This window comes from Phyllobates terribilis, unplaced genomic scaffold (genome assembly GCF_046119375.1).
Source record: "Phyllobates terribilis strain yellow unplaced genomic scaffold, ASM4611937v1 Scaffold_13__5_contigs__length_258822181, whole genome shotgun sequence".
Classification (NCBI taxonomy): domain Eukaryota; kingdom Metazoa; phylum Chordata; class Amphibia; order Anura; family Dendrobatidae; genus Phyllobates; species Phyllobates terribilis.
Window position 1 is genome coordinate 158,810,254 of NW_027362773.1, and position 24,626 is coordinate 158,834,879.

The 24,626-nt window shown below is 47.6% G+C and overlaps 1 protein-coding gene across 1 annotated transcript in view; it reads right to left on the reverse strand.

Moving 5' to 3' along the window:
• CHST1 (carbohydrate sulfotransferase 1) overlaps positions 1-23,110 on the reverse strand; it is a 101,799-nt gene extending 78,689 nt beyond the window's left edge. Inside the window, exon 1 of the mRNA XM_073658835.1 lies at positions 22,717-23,110. The gene's annotated coding sequence lies outside the window, so the exon portion shown is untranslated. The remainder of the gene's footprint in view (positions 1-22,716) is intronic.
• Positions 23,111-24,626: the final 1,516 nt, after the last annotated feature.

The following is a 24,626-nucleotide window of genomic DNA, read 5'->3' on the forward strand; positions in this document are numbered from 1 at the left end:
CAAACAATCGTCAGATACAAAATAACGAGAAGTAAATAACATTGTGCGGAAACATAAAGTGTCGGAAAGTGAAGGATCAGCGCAGAAATGTGGCGGATCACATCAGCGCCAGCGCTCGCTGCTTTCCGCAGAGCTGCATGGACGGTCACAGGGAAGTGCTGGAGGGTCCGGGGGGGCATCACTGCTTTTATTTATTGTTTCTAAACCAGTCTGAAGTGTCCAGTATTAGAAAAACAAGCAGCAGAACACTCAATGCAGTGAAGCTGAGCTGCAATACCAGACACAACCTATGAACAGGAGTGGCGCTATACGTATAGAATTTAATAGCGGAGCTGTGGAAACAATTGATTTTGCCTCATGCAGACGAATGGCTGACAATGTAATACATGGAAGAGCTTAGATTCCCAGAACAGCAGCTCTGCGCCCCGGCTCATAAAGGGGTCCCAAGCTCAGGATGACTCTGTGGCTGAGACTTGGCCTCTTTATATATAAAAGCTGAAGTATCTGCAGATATATATATAGTTCAGTTACAGTCCTTATTATACTCCAGAGCTGCATATACAATCCTGCAGGAAACAGAGCTGAAATCTCCCAGACGTCTCTGTTAGCTCAGTCCATGAAATGAAGTGGTAAGTACTAAGATGAACACTGAGGACTGGTTTATAGACGAGAACAGTCACCTGATGACACCTCTGCATTACAGCAGCTCAGCTAAGCAGAATAGTGAGTGCAGCTCTGGAGTATAATACAGGAGGTAACTTAGGATCAGTAATGTAATATATGTACACAGTGACTCCACCAGCAGAATAGTGAGTGCAGCTCTGGGGTATAATACAGGATGTAACTCAAGATCAGTATGTAATGTATGTACACAGTGACTGCACCAGCAGAATAGTGAGTGCAGCTCTGGAGTATAATACAGGAGGTAACTCAGGATCAGTACAGGATCAGTAATGTAATGTATGTACACAGAGACTGCACCAGCAGAATAGTGAGTGCAGCTCTGGAGTATAATACAGGGTGTAACTCAGGATCAGTAATGTAATGTATGTACACAGTGACTGCACCAGCAGAATAGTGAGTGCAGCTCTGGTGTATAATACAGGGTGTAACTCAGGATCAGTAATGTAATGTATGTACACAGTGACTGCACCAGCAGAATAGTGAGTGCAGCTCTGGAGTATAATACAGGAGGTAACTCAGGAGCAGTAATGTAATGTATGTACACAGTGACTGCACCAGCAGAATAGTGAGTGCAGCTCTGGAGTATAATGCAGGATGTAACTCAGGATCAGTAATGTAATGTATGTACACAGTGACTGCACCAGCAGAATAGTGAGTGCAGCTCTGGTGTATAATACAGGGTGTAACTCAGGATCAGTAATGTAATGTATGTACACAGTGACTGCACCAGCAGAATAGTGAGTGCCGCTCTGGAGTATAATACAGGATGTAACTCAGGATCAGTAATGTAATGTATGTACACAGTGACTGCACCAGCAGAATAGTGAGTGCAGCTCTGGAGTATAATACAGGGTGTAACTCAGGATCAGTAATGTAATGTATGTACACAGTGACTGCACCAGCAGAATAGTGAGTGCAGCTCTGGTGTATAATACAGGGTGTAACTCAGGATCAGTAATGTAATGTATGTACACAGTGACTGCACCAGCAGAATAGTGAGTGCAGCTCTGGAGTATAATACAGGAGGTAACTCAGGAGCAGTAATGTAATGTATGTACACAGTGACTGCACCAGCAGAATAGTGAGTGCCGCTCTGGAGTATAATACAGGATGTAACTCAGGATCAGTAATGTAATGTATGTACACAGTGACTGCACCAGCAGAATAGTGAGTGCAGCTCTGGAGTATAATACAGGATGTAACTCAGGATCAGTAATGTAATGTATGTACACAGTGACTGCACCAGCAGAATAGTGAGTGCAGCTCTGGAGTATAATACAGGGTGTAACTCAGGATCAGTAATGTAATGTATATACACAGTGACTGCACCAGCAGAATAGTGAGTGCAGCTCTGGTGTATAATACAGGGTGTAACTCAGGATCAGTAATGTAATGTATGTACACAGTGACTGCACCAGCAGAATAGTGAGTGCAGCTCTGGTGTATAATACAGGGTGTAACTCAGGATCAGTAATGTAATGTATATACACAGTGACTGCACCAGCAGAATAGTGAGTGCAGCTCTGGTGTATAATACAGGGTGTAACTCAGGATCAGTAATGTAATGTATGTACACAGTGACTGCACCAGCAGAATAGTGAGTGCAGCTCTGGAGTATAATACAGGAGGTAACTCAGGAGCAGTAATGTAATGTATGTACACAGTGACTGCACCAGCAGAATAGTGAGTGCAGCTCTGGAGTATAATACAAGATGTAACTCAGGATCAGTACAGGATCAGTAATGTAATGTATGTGCATAGTGACTGCACCAGCAGAATGGTGAGTGCAGCTCTGGAGTATAATACAGGATGTAACACAGGATCAGTAATGTAATGTATGTACACAGTGACTGCACCAGCAGAATAGTGAGTGCAGCTCTGGAGTATAATACAGGAGGTAACTCAGGAGCAGTAATGTAATGTATGTACACAGTGACTGCACCAGCAGAATAGTGAGTGCAGCTCTGGAGTATAATACAAGATGTAACTCAGGATCAGTACAGGATCAGTAATGTAATGTATGTGCATAGTGACTGCACCAGCAGAATGGTGAGTGCAGCTCTGGAGTATAATACAGGATGTAACACAGGATCAGTAATGTAATGTATGTACACAGTGACTGCACCAGCAGAATAGTGAGTGCAGCTCTGGAGTATAATACAGGATGTAACTCAGGATCAGTAGTGTAATGTATGTACACAGTGACTGCACCAGCAGAATAGTGAGTGCAGCTCTGAAGTATAATACAGGATGTAACTCAGGATCAGTAATGTAATGTATGTACACAGTGACTGCACCAGCAGAATAGTGAGTGCAGCTCTGGAGTATAATACAGGATGTAACTCAGGATCAGTAGTGTAATGTATGTACACAGTGACTGCACCAGCAGAATAGTGCAGTGCAGCTCTGGAGTATAATACAGGATGTAACTCAGGATCAGTAGTGTAATGTATGTACACAGTGACTGCACCAGCAGAATAGTGAGTGCAGCTCTGGAGTATAATACAGGATGAAGCTCAGGATCAGTAATGTAATGTATGTACACAGTGACTGCACCAGCAGAATAGTGAGTGCAGCTCTGGAGTATAATACAGGATGTAACTCAGGATCAGTAATGTAATGTATGTACACAGTGAGTTCAACAGCAGAATAGTGAGTGCAGCTCTGGAGTATAATACAGGATGAAGCTCAGGATCAGTAATGTAATGTATGTACACAGCGACTGCACCAGCAGAATAGTGAGTGCAGCTCTGGAGTATAATACAGGAGGTAACTCAGGATCAGTAATGTAATGTATGTACACAGTGACTGCACCAGCAGAATAGTGAGTGCAGCTCTGGAGTATAATACAGGAGGTAACTCAGTATCAGTAATGTAATGTATGTACACAGTGACTGCACCAGCAGAATAGTGAGTGCAGCTCTGGAGTATAATACAGGATGTAACTCAGGATCAGTAATGTAATGTATGTACACAGTGACTGCACCAGCAGAATAGTGAGTGCAGCTCTGGAGTATAATACAGGAGGTAACTCAGGATCAGTAATGTAATGTATGTACACAGTGACTGCACCAGCAGAATAGTGAGTGCAGCTCTGGAGTATAATACAGGATGTAACTCAGGATCAGTATGTAATGTATGTACACAGTGACTGCACCAGCAGAATAGTGAGTGCAGCTCTGGAGTATAATACAGGATGTAACTCAGGATCAGTATGTAATGTATGTACACAGTGACTGCACCAGCAGAATAGTGAGTGCAGCTCTGGAGTATAATACAGGATGTAACTCAGGATCAGTATGTAATGTATGTACACAGTGACTGCACCAGCAGAATAGTGAGTGCAGCTCTGAAGTATAATACAGGATGTAACTCAGGATCAGTAATGTAATGTATGTACACAGTGACTGCACCAGCAGAATAGTGAGTGCAGTATCGGGGTCTCTGGATCTATTAGAAGATTTACCTGTGATCTCACTGCAGACTGTAATTCTATCATTCTAGTAAATCTACAATAATCTTGTATAATCCTCTGTAAACCCTGAGTCTCCTGTAGGAATAAACTGTCACTTATCAGTTCCATACACTTTCACTGTGTTTTCCACGGCAGAAGTGCGGTCACTGGGGGGTCTCGATGTATAAAGTGCATGTTTCTGTGCCCTCCTGCAGCGCTCATCCTCTCTGCCTACAATGGGGGTGACATACTGATCCACGTGGACTTCATACTAGAAAATCTACTGGAAATGCCGACGTTCGGTCTTTTTCTCCAACCATCAGATAGATTGACGTTCACTGGAGGTTTTATAACGGACGACGGACAAGAATCATTTTCCCCTTCTCTAAATAAATAATTGCTAAGTGACCATCAAACTGCTAATTTGTAAGAAATCTTCTCTCCTAGACCACCTCAGCTCCTCGATACCCCGTCCACATCTCGTATCCTCCTCACCAGACCACATCTCCGTTTCCACCACTATGCCTTCCCAGCCCTTTTTTGTTTCCCCCGACCCCGGTTTCTCCATTTCTTGTGTGTCAGATTGTGACGCCCGAATCTTCATTGCTCCATCACTTCTAATCAATGCTAAACTATCAGACTTGCTGGAAGAGGATCTGTCATCAAGTGAAAAGTCTCCTGTTTTTTTTATCTTATTTTATTCTCGCTGCTTCGCAGATTATTCCTCTTCTTGTTGTTTTTATATCCAATATACGGTTCCAGAGATGTGGGCCTTTTTATTCATTGCTCAACGTGATAGTTTCACAAGGGGGCGTGTCTCACAGATCCTTGGGGGCATGTCTCATAGGATATCCGGGGAGTCTCTTGCAAGATCCTCAGAGGTGTGTCTCGCAGGATCCTCGGGGGGCATGTCTCACAGGATCCTCAGGGGGTGTCTCGCAGATCCTCGGGAGGTTGTATCACAGGATCCTCGGGGGCGTGTCTCGCATGATCCTCAGGGGTGTGTCTCGCATGATCATCGGGGCGTGACAGCAAAGATACTTGGGGGGCGTGTCTCGCATGATCCTCGGGGGGGTGTCTCGCAGGATCCTCGGGGCGTGTCTGCAAAGATCCTCAGGGCGTGTCTCACATGATCCTCGGGCGCGTCTCACAGGATCCCCGGGGCGCGTCTCACAGGATCCCCGGGGCGCGTCTCACAGGATCCCCGGGGCGCGTCTCACAGGATCCTCGGGGCGTGTCTCACAGGATCCTCAGGGGCGTGTCTCACAGGATCCTCAGGGCGTATCTCACAGGATCCTCGGGGCTGGTCTCACAGGATCCTCGGGGCGTGTCTCGCATGATCCTCGGGGGGGTGTCTCGCAGGATCCTCGGGGCGTGTCTGCAAAGATCCTCAGGGCGTGTCTCACATGATCCTCGGGCGCGTCTCACAGGATCCCCGGGGCGCGTCTCACAGGATCCCCGGGGCGCGTCTCACAGGATCCCCGGGGCGCGTCTCACAGGATCCTCGGGGCGTGTCTCACAGGATCCTCAGGGGCGTGTCTCACAGGATCCTCGGGGCGTATCTCACAGGATCCTCGGGGCTGGTCTCACAGGATCCTCGGGGCGTGTCTCACAGGATCCTCGGGGCGTATCTCACAGGATCCTCGGGGCTGGTCTCACAGGATCCTCGGGGCGTGTCTCACAGGATCCTCGGGGCGTGTCTCACAGGATCCTTGGGGCGTGTCTCACAGGATCCTCGGGGCGTATCTCACAGGATCCTTGGGGCGTGTCTCACAGGATTCTCGGGGCATGTCTCACAGGATTCGTGGAGGTGTCTCACAGGATCCTCGGGGGCGTGTCTTTAGGCTGTATAATTACCTTGTGAGCTACACCCCCCATGTAAAAAACATTAAATTATCATATCTCTGGCATCGTTTGGCAGAATTTAAAAAAGCAAAATACAGACTAATCTGGGGAGAAGCGGGAATAAAATAAGCAAAAGAACTGACCACTTTTGACTCTTTATAATCAGTTTCCAGTTGCATACAGTTCTATACTTTTCTAATATACTGTGACTTTGTAATACCTGAGCTTTCGTCAGTGACTAGAATACTGTTCCTGTCCTAATGCAGTGACCTGCGCAGGAAGCAGCCGGCCATGATCACAAGCGTTCAGTCTCTAACTCTGTGTAATGACTCTTTCTATTCATTAATACAAAGATCTCGAAACTGGTCAGAAAGCAAAAATCAAAGTCCATTGCAGGATCGGAGGCTTCCTTGGCTTTTCATTAGACGCTGCAGCCACAGAGGGTCCGGATTTGGGGGCACAGTGACGGTATTTTTCCGTCCGTTCAGTGAACCCTACAGCGAGTTTTCTTTTCCCAGGCATTTGTAGTGTTCATGACAACCACCCGCCGCCATTCCTTCATTACTTCATGGTTGTCGCGGTGATTATTTTGCTCCGCCAGCGATGTGATATATAAAAAGGCCCCGTCCTGGTGTCACCGATTGTTACCGGGTTTCACATGGAAAACTGGTTACATCACCGCGGGCTGGAGACACAAGCTGCCAACATTAGATCGTTAGACGCTAATTACATCGTTACTTCATCCTGTAGCCGAAAAAAGGACAAAACACAACACTTTACTCATTACTCCTAATTAATAATGCAGGACGACGAGGAGTACCAAAGACACAGGAAATCCTACAGTGTCCGTCCAAGACCTTCACCACAAAGACACGGAGGAAAGCCGAGCAACAGAACAACCACAACCATGGGGTGAACACCCCGCAAGACCCGCCGTATACCGGGAACACCCCGCAAGACCCGCCGTATACCGGGAACACCCTGCAAGACCCGCCGTATACCGGGAACACCCTGCAAGACCCGCCGTATACCGGGAACACCCCGCAAGACCCGCCGTATACCGGGAACACCCTGCAAGACCCGCCGTATACCGGGAACACCCCGCAAGACCCGCCGTATACCGGGAACACCCCGCAAGACCCGCCGTATACCGTGAACACCCCGCAAGACCCGCCGTATACCGTGAACACCCCGCAAGACCCGCCGTAAACCGAGAACACCCCTCAAGACCCGCCGTATACCGGGAACACCCCGCGAGACCCGCCGTATACCGGGAACACCCCGCAAGACCCGCCGTATACAGGGAACACCCCACAAGACCTGCTGTATACTGGGAACACCCCACAAGACCCGCCGTATACCGGGAACACCCCACAAGACCGGCCACATACTGGGAACACCCCACAAGACCCACTGTATACCGGTAACCCCACAAGACCTGCTTATACCGGGAACACCCCGCAAGACCTGCCGTATACCGGGAACACCCCGCAAGACCCGCCGTATACCGGGAACACCCCGCAAGACCCGCCGTATACCGGGAACACCCCACAAGACCTGCTGTATACTGGGAACACCCCACAAGACCTGTCATATACCGAGAACACCCCACAAGACCCACTGTATACCGGGAACACCCCACAAGACCTGCTGTATACAGGGAACACCCCACAAGACCTGCTGTATACCGGGAATACCCCACAAGACCTGCCATATACAGGGAACACCCCACAAGACATGCCACATACTGGGAACACTGCACAAGACCTACCGTATACTGGGAACACCCCACAAGGCCTGTCATATACCGAGAACACCCCACAAGACCTGCTGCATACTGGGAACACCCCACAAGACCTGCCGTATACCGGGAACACCCCACAAGACCTGCTGCATACTGGAACACCCCACAAGACCTACCGTATACCGGGAACACCCCACAAGACCTGCCGTATACAGGGAACACCCCACAAGACCTGCTGTATACTGGGAACACCCCACAAGACCTGCTGTATACCAGGAACACCCCACAAGACCGGCCGTATACCGGGAACACCCCAGAAGACTCGCCGTATACAGGGAACACCCCACAAGACCTGCTGTATACAGGGAACACCCCACAAGACCTGCCATATACTGGGAACACCCCACAAGACCGGCCGTATACTGGGAACACCCCACAAGACCGGCCATATACTGGGAACACTCCACAAGACCGGCCGTATACTGGGAACACCCCACAAGACCCGCCGTATACCGGGAACATCCCACAAGACCTGCTGTATACAGGGAACACCCCACAAGACCTGCTGTATACAGGGAACACCCCACAAGACCTGCTGTATACCAGGAACACCCCACAAGACCTGCCATATACAGGGAACACCCCACAAGACCTGCTGTATACCAGGAACACCCCGCAAGACCCGCCGTATACCGGGAACACCCCACAAGACCCGCCGTATACCGGGAACACCCCACAAAACCTGCCGTATACTGGGAACACCCCACAAGACCTTCTGTATACAGGGAACACCCCATAAGACCTGCCGCATACCGGGAACACCCCACAAGACCTGCTGTATACCGGGAACACCCCACAAGACCTGCTGTATACTGGGCACACCCCACAAGATCCGCCGAGAACACCCCACAAGACCTGTTGTGTACCGGGAACACCCCTCAAGACTCGCCGTATACCAGGAACACCCCACAAGACCGGCCGTATACCGGGAACACCCCACAAGACTCGACGTATACAGGGAACACCCCACAAGACCTGCTGTATACAGGGAACACCCCACAAGACCTGCCATATACTGGGAACACCCCACAAGACCGGCCGTATACTGGGAACATCCCACAAGACGTGCTGTATACAGGGAACACCCCACAAGACCGGCCGTATACTGGGAACATCCCACAATACCTGTTGTATACCGGGCACACCCCACAAGACCCGCCGTATACCGGGAACACCCCAGAAGACCTGCCGTATACCGGGAACATCCCACAAGACCTGCTGTATACAGGGAACACCCCACAAGACCTGCTGTATACAGGGAACACCCCACAAGACCTGCTGTATACCGGGAACACCCCACAAGACCTGTCATATACCGAGAACACCCTACAAGACCTGCTGTATACCGGGAACACCCCGCAAGACCCGCCGTATACCGGGAACACCCCGCAAGACCCGCCGTATACCGGGAACACCCCACAAGACCTGCTGTATACAGGGAACACCCCACAAGACCTGCTGTATACCGGGAATACCCCACAAGACCTGCCATATACAGGGAACACCCCACAAGACATGTCACATACTGGGAACACTGCACAAGACCTACCGTATACTGGGAACACCCCACAAGGCCTGTCATATACCGAGAACACCCCACAAGACCTGCTGCATACTGGGAACACCCCACAAGACCTGCCGTATACCGGGAACACCCCACAAGACCTGCTGCATACTGGAACACCCCACAAGACCTACCGTATACCGGGAATACCCCACAAGACCTGCCGTATACAGGGAACACCCCACAAGACCTGCTGTATACCAGGAACACCCCACAAGACCGGCCGTATACCGGGAACACCCCACAAGACTCGCCGTATACAGGGAACACCCCACAAGACCTGCTGTATACAGGGAACACCCCACAAGACCGGCCATATACTGGGAACACCCCACAAGACCGGCCGTATACTGGGAACACCCCACAAGACCGGCCATATACTGGGAACACCCCACAAGACCGGCCGTATACTGGGAACACCCCACAAGACCCGCCGTATACCGGGAACATCCCACAAGACCTGCTGTATACAGGGAACACCCCACAAGACCTGCTGTATACTGGGAACACCCCAGAAGACCCGCCGTATACCAGGAACACCACACAAGACCTGCTGTATACAGGGAACACCCAACAAGACCTGCTGTATACCAGGAAAACCCCACAAGACCTGCCATATACAGGGAACACCCCACAAGACCTGCCATATACTGGGAACACCCCACAAGACCTACCGTATACTGGGAACACCCCACAAGGCCTGTCATATACCGAGAACACCCCACAAGACCTGCTGCATACTGGGAACACCCCACAAGACCTGCCGTATACCGGGAACACCCCACAAGACCTGCTGCATACTGGGAACACCCCACAAGACCTACCGTATACCGGGAACACCCCACAAGACCTGCCGTATACAGGTAACACCCCACAAGACCTGCTGTATACTGGGAACACCCCACAAGACCTGCTGTATACTGGGAACACCCCACAAGACCTGCTGTATACCAGGAACACCCCACAAGACCGGCCGTATACCGGGAACACCCCACAAGACTCGCCGTATACAGGGAACACCCCACAAGACCTGCTGTATATAGGGAACACCCCACAAGACCTGCCATATACTGGGAACACCCCACAAGACCGGCCGTATACTGGGAACATCCCACAAGACCTGCTGTATACAGGGAACACCCCACAAGACCGGCCGTATACTGGGAACATCCCACAATACCTGTTGTATACCGGGCACACCACCACAAGACCCGCCGTATACCGGGAACACCCCACAAGACCTGCCGTATACCGGGCACACCCCACAAGACCTGCCGTATACCGGGAACATCCCACAAGACCTGCTGTATACAGGGAACACCCCACAAGACCTGTTGTATACCAGGAACACCCCACAAGACCTGCCATATACAGGGAACACCCCACAAGACCGACCATATACTGGGAACACCCCACAAGACCTACCGTATACTGGGAACACCCCACAAGGCCTGTCATATACCGAGAACACCCCACAAGACCTGCTGCATACTGGGAACACCCCACAAGACCTGCCGTATACCGGGAACACCCCACAAGACCTGCTGCATACTGGGAACACCCCACAAGACCTACCGTATACCGGGAACACCCCACAAGACCTGCCGTATACAGGGAACACTCCACAAGACCTGCTGTATACTGGGAGCAACCCACAAGACCGGCTGTATACAGGGAACACCCCACAAGACCTGCTGTATACCGGGAACAACCCACAAGACCTGCTGTATACAGGGAACACCCCACAAGACCTGCTGTATACCGGGAACACCACACAAGACCTGCCATATACCGGGAACACCCCACAAGACCTGCTGTATACCGGGCACACCCCACAAAACCTGCCGTATACTGGGAACACCCCACAAGACCTTCTGCATACAGGGAACACCCCATAAGACCTGCCACATACCGGGAACACCCCACAAGACCTGCTGTATACCGGAAACACCCCACAAGACCTGCTGTATACCGGGCACACCCCACAAGATCCGCCGGGAACACCCCACAAGACCTGTCGTGTACCGGGAACACCCCACAAGACTCGCCGTATACCGGGAACACCCCACAAGACCGGCCGTATACTGGGAACACCCCACAAGACTCGCCGTATACAGGGAACACCCCACAAGACCTGCTTTATACAGGGAACACCCCACAAGACCTGCCATATACTGGGAATACCCCGCAAGACCGGCCGTATACTGGTAACATCCCACAAGATCTGCTGTATACAGGGAACACCCCACAAGACCCGCCGTATACCGGGAACATCCCACAAGACCTGCTGTATACAGGGAACACCCCACAAGACCTGCTGTATACAGGGAACACCCCACAAGACCTGCTGTATACCGGGAACACCCCACAAGACCTGTCATATACCGAGAACACCCTACAAGACCTGCTGTATACCGGGAACACCCCGCAAGACCCGCCGTATACCGGGAACACCCCGCAAGACCCGCCGTATACCGGGAACACCCCACAAGACCTGCTGTATACAGGGAACACCCCACAAGACCTGCTGTATACCGGGAATACCCCACAAGACCTGCCATATACAGGGAACACCCCACAAGACATGTCACATACTGGGAACACTGCACAAGACCTACCGTATACTGGGAACACCCCACAAGGCCTGTCATATACCGAGAACACCCCACAAGACCTGCTGCATACTGGGAACACCCCACAAGACCTGCCGTATACCGGGAACACCCCACAAGACCTGCTGCATACTGGAACACCCCACAAGACCTACCGTATACCGGGAATACCCCACAAGACCTGCCGTATACAGGGAACACCCCACAAGACCTGCTGTATACCAGGAACACCCCACAAGACCGGCCGTATACCGGGAACACCCCACAAGACTCGCCGTATACAGGGAACACCCCACAAGACCTGCTGTATACAGGGAACACCCCACAAGACCGGCCATATACTGGGAACACCCCACAAGACCGGCCGTATACTGGGAACACCCCACAAGACCGGCCATATACTGGGAACACCCCACAAGACCGGCCGTATACTGGGAACACCCCACAAGACCCGCCGTATACCGGGAACATCCCACAAGACCTGCTGTATACAGGGAACACCCCACAAGACCTGCTGTATACTGGGAACACCCCAGAAGACCCGCCGTATACCAGGAACACCACACAAGACCTGCTGTATACAGGGAACACCCAACAAGACCTGCTGTATACCAGGAAAACCCCACAAGACCTGCCATATACAGGGAACACCCCACAAGACCTGCCATATACTGGGAACACCCCACAAGACCTACCGTATACTGGGAACACCCCACAAGGCCTGTCATATACCGAGAACACCCCACAAGACCTGCTGCATACTGGGAACACCCCACAAGACCTGCCGTATACCGGGAACACCCCACAAGACCTGCTGCATACTGGGAACACCCCACAAGACCTACCGTATACCGGGAACACCCCACAAGACCTGCCGTATACAGGTAACACCCCACAAGACCTGCTGTATACTGGGAACACCCCACAAGACCTGCTGTATACTGGGAACACCCCACAAGACCTGCTGTATACCAGGAACACCCCACAAGACCGGCCGTATACCGGGAACACCCCACAAGACTCGCCGTATACAGGGAACACCCCACAAGACCTGCTGTATATAGGGAACACCCCACAAGACCTGCCATATACTGGGAACACCCCACAAGACCGGCCGTATACTGGGAACATCCCACAAGACCTGCTGTATACAGGGAACACCCCACAAGACCGGCCGTATACTGGGAACATCCCACAATACCTGTTGTATACCGGGCACACCACCACAAGACCCGCCGTATACCGGGAACACCCCACAAGACCTGCCGTATACCGGGCACACCCCACAAGACCTGCCGTATACCGGGAACATCCCACAAGACCTGCTGTATACAGGGAACACCCCACAAGACCTGTTGTATACCAGGAACACCCCACAAGACCTGCCATATACAGGGAACACCCCACAAGACCGACCATATACTGGGAACACCCCACAAGACCTACCGTATACTGGGAACACCCCACAAGGCCTGTCATATACCGAGAACACCCCACAAGACCTGCTGCATACTGGGAACACCCCACAAGACCTGCCGTATACCGGGAACACCCCACAAGACCTGCTGCATACTGGGAACACCCCACAAGACCTACCGTATACCGGGAACACCCCACAAGACCTGCCGTATACAGGGAACACTCCACAAGACCTGCTGTATACTGGGAGCAACCCACAAGACCGGCTGTATACAGGGAACACCCCACAAGACCTGCTGTATACCGGGAACAACCCACAAGACCTGCTGTATACAGGGAACACCCCACAAGACCTGCTGTATACCGGGAACACCACACAAGACCTGCCATATACCGGGAACACCCCACAAGACCTGCTGTATACCGGGCACACCCCACAAAACCTGCCGTATACTGGGAACACCCCACAAGACCTTCTGCATACAGGGAACACCCCATAAGACCTGCCACATACCGGGAACACCCCACAAGACCTGCTGTATACCGGAAACACCCCACAAGACCTGCTGTATACCGGGCACACCCCACAAGATCCGCCGGGAACACCCCACAAGACCTGTCGTGTACCGGGAACACCCCACAAGACTCGCCGTATACCGGGAACACCCCACAAGACCGGCCGTATACTGGGAACACCCCACAAGACTCGCCGTATACAGGGAACACCCCACAAGACCTGCTTTATACAGGGAACACCCCACAAGACCTGCCATATACTGGGAATACCCCGCAAGACCGGCCGTATACTGGTAACATCCCACAAGATCTGCTGTATACAGGGAACACCCCACAAGACCCGCCGTATACCGGGAACATCCCACAAGACCTGCCGTATACCGGGCACACCCCACAAGACCTGCCGTATACCGGGAACATCCCCCAAGACCTCCTGAATACAGGGAACACCCCACAAGACCGGTCGTATACCGGAAACACCCCACAAGACCCGCCGTATACAGGGAACACCCCACAAGACCAGCTGTATACTGGGAACACCCCACAAGACCTGCTGTATACTGGGAACACCCCACAAGACCTGCTGTATACTGGGAACACCCCACAAAACCTGCCGTATACTGGGAACACTCCACAAGACCTTCTGTATACAGGGAACACCCCATAAGACCTGCCGCATACCGGGAACACCCCACAAGACCTGCTGTATACCGGAAACACCCCACAAGACCTGCTGTATACCGGGCACACCCCACAAGATCCGCCGGAAACACCCCACAAGACCTGTCGTGTACCGGGAACACCCCACAAGACTCGCCGTATACCGGGAACACCCCACAAGACCGGCCGTATACCGGGAACACCCCACAAGACTCGCCGTATACAGGGAACACCCCACAAGACCTGCTTTATACAGGGAACACCCCACAAGACCTGCCATATACTGGGAACACCCCGCAAGACCGGCCGTATACTGGTAACATTCCACAAGACCTGCCGTATACCGGGAACACCCCACAAGACCTGCTGTATACCGGGAACATCCCACAAGACCTCCTGTATACAGGGAACACCCCACAAGACCGGTCGTATACCGGAAACACCCCACAAGACCCGCCGTATACAGGGAACACCCCACAAGACCAGCTGTATACTGGGAACACCCCACAAGACCTGCTGTATACTGGGAACACCCCACAAGACCCGCGGTATATCACTGAACAGTTCAACTCTGCTGTCAGTCAGTGCTGGGGATGCGGTTACAGCCGCTGCTGACTATGCATTGAGCGGTGACAAGCTCGGCCGGCCGCACCCCAATGACTGAAAGCCCGGGAGGAATAAATTGAGGCTGTGTGCCCACATTGTGGATTACAAGCGTTTTTGATGCGGAATTTCCGCAGCGGAAACGCTTGTAAAACGCTAGGTAATCCGCTCCCCATGGTCCCCAAGGGGATTCCGCAAGTTCTATGCACATGCTGCGGATTTTTCCGCAGCGTTTATGCTGCGTTCAAAAATCCGCAGCATGTCAATTAATTTTGCGTTTCCGCAAGCGGAATTGCCTTGAGCAATGCATTAAAAACGCAAGGCAATTCCGCATGTGGAAAACGCGCGATAAACGCACGAAAAACGCGCGATAAACGCGTGTGGAATTCCGCATGCGTTTTCCCGGGAGAGGACTTGCAGAAATGAAGCAGAAATTTTCTGCTTCATTTCTGCAACGTGGGCACATAGCCTTAATTTCCTCCTGGCAGTGGGGCTCTCAGTGCAGGCGCCGGGCAGCTTCAGAAGGCTATTAACCTATTACTATCTGCAGGTCAATAGCGTTATGTTTACATGACAGGTTCCCTTTAAAGGTGTTGTCCAGGATTTGATTTCCTATCCTTTAGATAGGTCATGGATATCAGATCGGTGGGGAACCGACACCCGCCATCATCAACTATCAGCTGTTTGCAGGTGAGGAGTGGAAGTAATTTGTATAGATCCGAAACAGCACCGCTCCGTACACTGTGTAGTGGCCGTTCACGGTACTGCAGCTCAGTTCCTATTAAAGTGAATGTGGTCTGAGCTGCAGTACCAAGAGCAGCCACTACACGGTGTATGGCGCTGTGCTATTCCGACTCTGTACACTGTTTAGTTGTGAATGATGGCGGACCTGCTAACAACTGATTGGTAAGTGTCAGAAGTGATAAGTCAACTATATGTAAGTCCCAGACAAGCCTATTAAAGGGGACCTGTCACTCGCCATATGTAATTTTTGTTCCCGGTGTAAATGCCGCTGTTCTCCTGACTCCGATTATGTTTTTCTTTTGTTCCTGCTCCTCTCCGTTCCTGAGATATTGGCTCCTCTTCCCTGTGTATAACTCTAGTCTTTATATCCAAGTGGGCGTGGACCTCATATTTTTTTTCCTGTGGTTGTTTTCTTGAGGACCACACCCACTTGGTATAAAGACTAGAGTTATACACAGGGAAGAGGAGCCAATATCTCAGGAACGGAGAGGAGCAGGAACAAAAGAAAAACATCATCGGATTCAGGAGAACAGCGGCTTTTACACCAGAAAGAAAACTTACATATTTATGGCGCAGGACTATAATAGATATGTAGCATAAAGAAATCCACAGCAAAACGTCCTATTTTACTCCATTACAAAGGAATCAACATAAATAGATACATTTTTCCCGCTTGTATTTGGAGCTTTGCTGCAGTTTTGCACAATGTCAGGTCAATTGTTTCAGCGTTTTTGCAGCGTTTTTCACCCATTCAAACAAATACCAAAAAAATGCAACTAAAAATATCAGAGAAGCAGGGAAAACGGGCGTAATGTAAGCAGTGCTTTTCATATCAACACCTCTGCTTTCATGCAAAAATGCCCTCTGTGACCATATCTTTATCAGGAGAAATAAGCCCCCACCAGAGGCCATTTGGCAGCGGTTTCTGATGACTTATGGACGCTCAGCAGCACTGAGCATGCACAGGTATGGGGACCAGGAGAGCGAAATCCATGTACTGCCATCTAGTGCTCCAGCGGTGAACCCCATAACATGGCTCTAGTCGCACCGGGTTACATTACGACCCATAAGTTTCTCTATGGTCCACTTTATGGAGGAGCCGTACTATCGCTGTGTGCACAAAGATCTATTTTCGTTCCAATGTATCAGTTGCCCGAGGTCTGCATGTGACCTTACAGCAATTAACATTAAGCTGCAGACGCCACTTATCCCCTTGTACCATCCAAAATAATGTCTCTATTACCTACTTAGAAAATCTCCTTCTCGCTCCTAAGCTCGTTCATCTCTCCGATTACCACATTCTTTCCACAGTCCTCCTGATCCCCGCAGGGTGATCTCGGGTATTAACCAGTGTCCTTTTATTGCCATTTGTATGACCCCAATGGATCTTATTCTTGTCTTAGTGATGATAAACTTTTAGTGTAGATGCAGCAGAGCTGATCCTGGAGGATGCAGCAGAGCTGATCTTGTAGGATGTAGCAGAGCTGATCTTACAGGATGCAGCAGAGCTGATCTTGGAGGATGCAGCAGAGCTGATCTTACAGGATGCAGCAGAGCTGATCTTGTAGGATGTAGCAGAGCTGATCTTACAGAATGCAGCAGAGCTGATCTTGGAGGATGCAGCAGAGCTGATCTTGTAGGATGCAGCAGAGCTGATCTTGGAGGATGCAGCAGAGCTGATCTTGGAGGATGCAGCAGAGCTGATCTTACAGGATGTAGCAGAGCTGATCTTACAGGATGTAGCAGAGCTGATCTTACAGGATGTAGCAGAGCTGATCTTGGAGGATGCAGCAGAGCTGATCTTGGAGGATGCAGCAGGCCTGATCTTACAGGATGCCGCAGAGCTGATCTTACAGGATGTAGCAGAGCTGATCTTGGAGGAAGTAGCAAAGCTGATCTTACAGGATGCCGTAGAGCTGATCTTATAGGATGTAGCAGAGCTGATCTTGGAGGATGCAACAGAGCTGATCTTGGAGGATGCAGCAGAGCTGATCTTGGAGGATGCAGCAGACCTGATCTTACAGGATGTAGCAGAGCTGATCTTACAGGATGTAGCAGAGCTTATCTTGGAGGATGTAGCAGAGCTGATCTTACAGGATGCCGTAGAGCTGATCTTACAGGATGTAGCAGAGCTGATCTTGGAGGATGCAGCAGAGCTGATCTTGGAGGATGCAGCAGAACTTATGTTGGAGGATGTAGCAGAGCCAATCTTGGGTGATGCATCAGAGCCGATCTTGGAGGATGCAGCAGAGCTGTGTTTTTCATGTGGCACGGATCTTGATGACAGAGAGTTCCGGTTGAATAAAGAACTGCAGGTAGGATCAATTACATAAACCAAAGTATATAAGGGTTAACTGCCTGGCAAAGTCAGCTCTGCTACATCTAGGCTGAGCAATAAAGTTCTACTTAAAGTGAACCTGACTCCTCTTCTATTTTAGAGAATAATTGCATTTCTCATAAAACAGAAGTTCTGGAAAAGCTTTTCTTATAATTCTGCGATGATCTGTTCCTCGGTTATTCCTCCTAGAAATTTGAGAATAAATTCACAGCTGGGTGTTGGGGGCGTGTCCCTGCACACTCTGATACTGTCCAATCACATCGGTTCGTTTCAGACTATGTGAGGACACGCCCCTTTGAAAAGGAAAATGGCAGCATCTAGTTACTTTATACATTTAATTCTAGGAGGAATAACTAAGGAACGGCACAACATGGAGCGATGAGAAACGATTCACAGGATTGTTATTTTGTGGGGAACATAAATATTTACTAACGTAAGCAGATCAGGAATGGTGACACTTCCCCTTTAAATCCTCTGCAAAGCCAAACTTCTCAGCACAGTCATCCTCTGCAGTAGGTGCACTCAGGACATAAAACAGATCATTTGTGATTGCAAATTCTGCAGGATACATAATTACAGACCAGATCAGGGGTCCGGCCCACCTCGAATTTAACATACTGCACCAAAAGCAGGTGGCCTGTGCCGGGAGCCCATCTGCTACGTCAAGAAGTCTTGTGGATAATCCACAGCTTAGAAATGCATGTGAATAGTCGCTGAAATTAATAACGCGCTGGAACATGAAGCAGATGTAGCAGAGCTGAACCGGGTGTAAAGGTCCTCAGTGTTATGTCTAAAGAGACACGTCTGAGTATGCTGTGCCAGATCTACCTGCAGTCCTATGTAAAGGTCCACTTTCTGCTGAACTGTTCAAAATGACAAACTCACCTCTGCTACATCTGTGACATGTGCAAACATTCCCATCCAGAATGAGCTGAAGTTCAGGCCTTTTTTATGTGCAAATATCCGAAATATATATAGAAATATACATACATCAACTAAAGGAGCACATATGCATATATCCAAGCACCGCTATAACACAGGCGCCGCTATAACATAGGAGCTAATATAACATAGGTGCTGCTATAACATAGGTGCTGCTATAATACAAATGCCGCTATAACACCGGAGCTGCTATAACATAGGTGCTACTCTCACACAAATGCCGCTATAACATAGGAGCTGCTATAACATAAATGCTAATATAACATAGGTGCTGCTTTAACATCAGAGCTGCTATAACATAGGTGCTGCTATAACATAGGAGCTGCTATAACACAGGTGCCGCAATAACATAGGTGCTGCTATGACATAGGTGCTGCTATAACATAGGTGCTGCTATAATACAAATGCCACTATAACATCGGAGCTGCTATAACATAGGTGCTAATAAAACATAGGTGCTGCTTTAACATCGGAGCTGCTATAACATAGGTGCTAATAAAACATAGGTGCTGCTTTAACATCGGAGCTGCTATAACATAGGAGCTGCTATAACACAGGTGCCGCTATAACATAGACGCTGCTATGACTTAGGTGCTGCTATAACATAGGAGCTCCTATAACATAGGTGCCGCGATAACATAGGAGCTGCTATAACATAGCTGCTGCTATAACATAGGTGCTGCGATAACATAGGTGCTGCTATAACATAGGAGCTGCTATAACATAGGAGCTGCTATAACATAGGTGCCGCGATAACATAGGAGCTGCTATAACATAGGTGCCGCAATAACATAGGTGCTGCTATAACATAGGAGCTGCTATAACATAGGTGCTGCAATAACATAGGAGCTGCTATAACATAGGTGCTGCTATAACATAGGAGCTGCTATAACATAGGTGCTGCTATAACATAGGTGCCGCAATAACATAGGAGCTGCTATAACATAGGTGCCGCAATAACATAGGAGCTGCTATAACATAAGTGCTATCTATCTATGTCAGGCTAGTTGCAGGATGAAGGACAACTCTGCCAGATATTGTGGTTTGTCTTTATTACTCTCCTGTCACCTGTTTAGTGGATAAATGTGTCAGAGGGCAAATAGTCTGGAATAAATGTGATTTGTAGAATAGTTATGTGCCTGCGGCGGGTGATTATAAGTGGGATCTACATCTATAGATGAGGGGACCCAGAAAGAGTCACATACTGGAGACCAAACTAGGGTGGGAAATAGATAGATAAATAGATAGATAGATGGATAGATAATAGATGGATAATAGATAGATAATAGATAGATAATAGATAGATAGATAGATAGATAATAGATAGATAGATAATAGATAGATGATAGATAATAGATAGATAATAGATAGATAGATAGATAGATAATAGATAGATGATAGATAGATGATAGAAAATAGATAGATGATAGATAATAGATAGATAATAGATAGATAGATAGATAATAGATAGATGATAGATAGATGATAGATAATAGATAGATGATAGATAATAGATAGATAATAGATAGATAGATAGATAGATAGATGATAGATAGATGATAGATAGATGATAGATAGATAATAGATAGATAGATAATAGATAGATGATAGATAGATGATAGATAGATAATAGATAGATAATAAATAGATGATAGATGATAGATAGATGATAGATAATAGATAGATAATAGTTAGATGATAGATGATAGATAATAGATAGATAGATAATAGATAGATGATAGATAGATGATAGATAGATAGATAGATAATAGATAGATAATAGATAGATGATAGATAGATGATAGATAGATAGATAGATGATAGATAATAGATAGATAGATAATAGATAGATAATAGATAGATGATAGATAATAGTTAGATGATAGATAGATAATAGATAGATGATAGATAGATAGATAGATAGATAATAGATAGATAATTGATAGATAATAGATAGATAGATAATAGATAGATAATAGATGATAGATAATAGATGATAGATAGATAATAGTTAGATGATAGATAATAGATAGATAATAGATAGATAATAGATAGATAATAGATAGATAGATGATAGATAGATAATAGATAGATGATAGATAGATAGATAGATAGATGATAGATAGATGATAGATAGATAGATAATACATAGATTCATAGATAATGATAGATAATAGATAGATGATAGATAGATAATACATAGATAGATAATAGATAGATAATAGATACATAGGTGGATAGATAGATAATAGATAGATAATAGATAGATAATAGATAGATAATAGATAGATGATAGATAGATAATAGATAGATAATAGATACTATATAGATGATAGATAATAGATAGATAATAGATAGATAATAGATAGATGATAGATAGATAATAGATAGATGATAGATAGATAATAGATGATAGATAATAGATGATAGATAATAGATAGATAATAGATAGATATATAGATGATAGATAGATGATAGATAATAGATAATATATAGATAATATATATAGATAGATAATAGATACTATATAGATAATATAGATAATAGATAGATAATAGATAGATAATAGATAGATGATAGATAGATAGATAGATAATAGATGATAGATAGATAATAAATAGATAGATGATAGATAATAGATAGATAATAGATAGATAATAGATAGATGATAGATAGATAAGAGATAATAGATAGATAATAATATAGATAGATAGATAATAGATAGATAGATGATAGATAATAGATAGATAATAGATAGATGATAGATGATAGATAATAGATAGATAATAGATAATAGATAGATGATAGATAGATAGATAGATAATAGATAGATAGATAATAGATAGATAATAGATGATAGATAATAGATAGATAATAGATGATAGATAGATGATAGATAGATGATAGATAATAGATAGATGATAGATAGATGATAGATAGATGATAGATAATAGATAGATAATAGATAGATGATAGATAGATAATAGATGATAGATAAATGATAGATAGATGATAGATGATAGATAATAGATAGATGATAGATAATAGATAAATAATAGATAGTTAATAGATGACAGATAATAGATAGATATATAATAGATAGATAGATAATAGATAATGATAGATAATAGATAGATGATAGATAATAGATGATAGATAGATAATAGATAATAGATAGATAATAGATAGATAATAGATAGATAATAGATAGATGATAGATAGATAATAGATAGATGATAGATAGATAGATAATAGATAATAGATAGATGATAGATAGATAATAGATAATAGATAGATAATATAGATAATAGATAGATAATTGATAGATAATAGATAGATAATAGATATTAGTCGGATCCTTCCGCCGTTTCTCGCTGTCACATTATTCTCCACATTCTTTGCTTCTTTTGCTCATTGTCACCTTGTTGCATCCAGACATTTCCCTTTTCTGTGTTTGGCCCCAGTGCCCCCCTGAAGCCCCCAGTTGTGCCCCCCACGTCCCACCCAGGATGTGATGACTGCAGTCCTTACCTTCCAGGCTGTGCTGCAGGATGCCGGGGGGACCGCACCGGGGGTCCTTACTGAGCCTGCAGAGAAGCGCGTAGAAGCTTCTTGGCGTTTTTTCCACCATGGTCAGCGCCGGACCCCCAGCCTGTGACACTCATCTGCTCCATCCTCTCTGTTTTTATATGTGGGGGGTATCATGCTCCAGGCAGGTGTCACTCAGGGAGACCCCCTCCTCCAGTATAGCTCCTAGTATCCACTGCAAATCACATGGGGACTAGTGATGGGGCCACAGGAGGGAGGCAGAGGAGCGGACAGATGCAGGCAGCACAGATCTCTGCAGTGTATGTGCACTGAGATATTACAGCAGGAGCAGCTGAGAGGGAAGGAGACAGGAGGCAGCGAGAGGGGAGGGAGCAGGAGACATCAGGGAGGGCAGAGAGGAAGGGAGGAGGGATGCCAGAAAGTGTCACATGGAGGATGGCGAAGAGCGGGGTGCCGGAGAGAAGAGGTGTGCGAGAGTAGGAAAAGGAGGGATGGAGGATTGGGGTTCTGCTTCTCATTGAGGAGACCCCGGCAATGCTCCATGGGAAAAAAGTATGCAAATTAGCTCTCCTCCAGAAGGAAAAAAATCTCTTGTCCAAACCAAAAACTTCTCCAGAAGGAAGAGAGACCACCCGAGAAATCACACGACCAGGGGCGTAACTATGATAGGACCCTGGAGGTCACTTTGGACCTCGATAGTTGGGGGCCCCATTGGAGATTTTGCATTGAGGCTCACGAACGTCACATTACTCGTCTGCACACCGCTGTCGTTCTTTACCCCTAACTTCAAAAGTATAACGCTTCCAGGTCGTGTTTTTGCCCCCTGACTGATGATTAAAGGTGTCCAGCGAGGATGAGACAATAGTCAGAGGGGCCGAGGTGAGGATAGTCACCGGTCAATGCCAGGAAGGTGGGCAAAAGTATAAAGGAACTGGGGTGCGATGGCCGCAATCACAACAGGGCCCCCGATGTGTGACTTGGGCTATAATTGATGCATAATAGTTGGGGGTCCTAGTTACATTGTAGCCAAAAAAACATAACCTTTAAGGGGATATTCACAAACAGCATTAATCATTCATCCACGTGTGGTCGCTTGGAGTCTGACGTTGGGATCCCCACTAATCCGGAGAGCAGGGGGTCCCAAAGTCCTGTTCGTGGAGCAGCAGTGCGCATGTGTGACCACAGCTCCATTCACGTCTATGGGCCTATGGGAATGACAGTGAAGGCACCTGTGTGACCACCACCCTTATAGACCGTGAGGGTCTCTTCATTAAAGAAGCAACATCTGGAGGACCAAGGACAACATAACAAGACCACCACTGGAGATGCCATCAGATATCACAGAATTGGGTTAATAGAAAGATCCCCGGAGAAGAACAAGTTCCTTTCCTCTTCGGTGGACATTGGTGGTCTAGGACGTCTCCGGCGTTTCCTTGGTCGGTTGTAGTTGATGCGCTCTATGTTTTGTATTTAGTGCTGCTCTTTCCAGCGGTTCTGTGCCTCGAAGCAAGCTGGCCTTTTAAATAGCGAGTTACATGGCTGAGGTCCCTCCGTGCTCCGGTAGCCGCAGGCTCCGTGCAGCGGGGACAGAACCCTGTGCTCTCACTTACTCGGCTTGTATGTTTGGCATTGTCTGATCTCCTTACACATCTGTCAGTCTTTTCCTTATCACCTTAGGCTCCGGCTTTATTTCTGCATTTGATGTGAATTTGTTCTCTAAAGGAAGATTCTCGTTCAGCTTGAAGGAACGCAAATCATCCTGACCCCGATGTGATGCCCGATCCGAACCTGACGTGTGACCGTCCATGGATGTGAGTAGTGATGACAGTGCCCTCGCCAGCACTTCCAAGATTTAATTTGTAGTTGGCTTTGCCCAATAATTAGGAAAACAC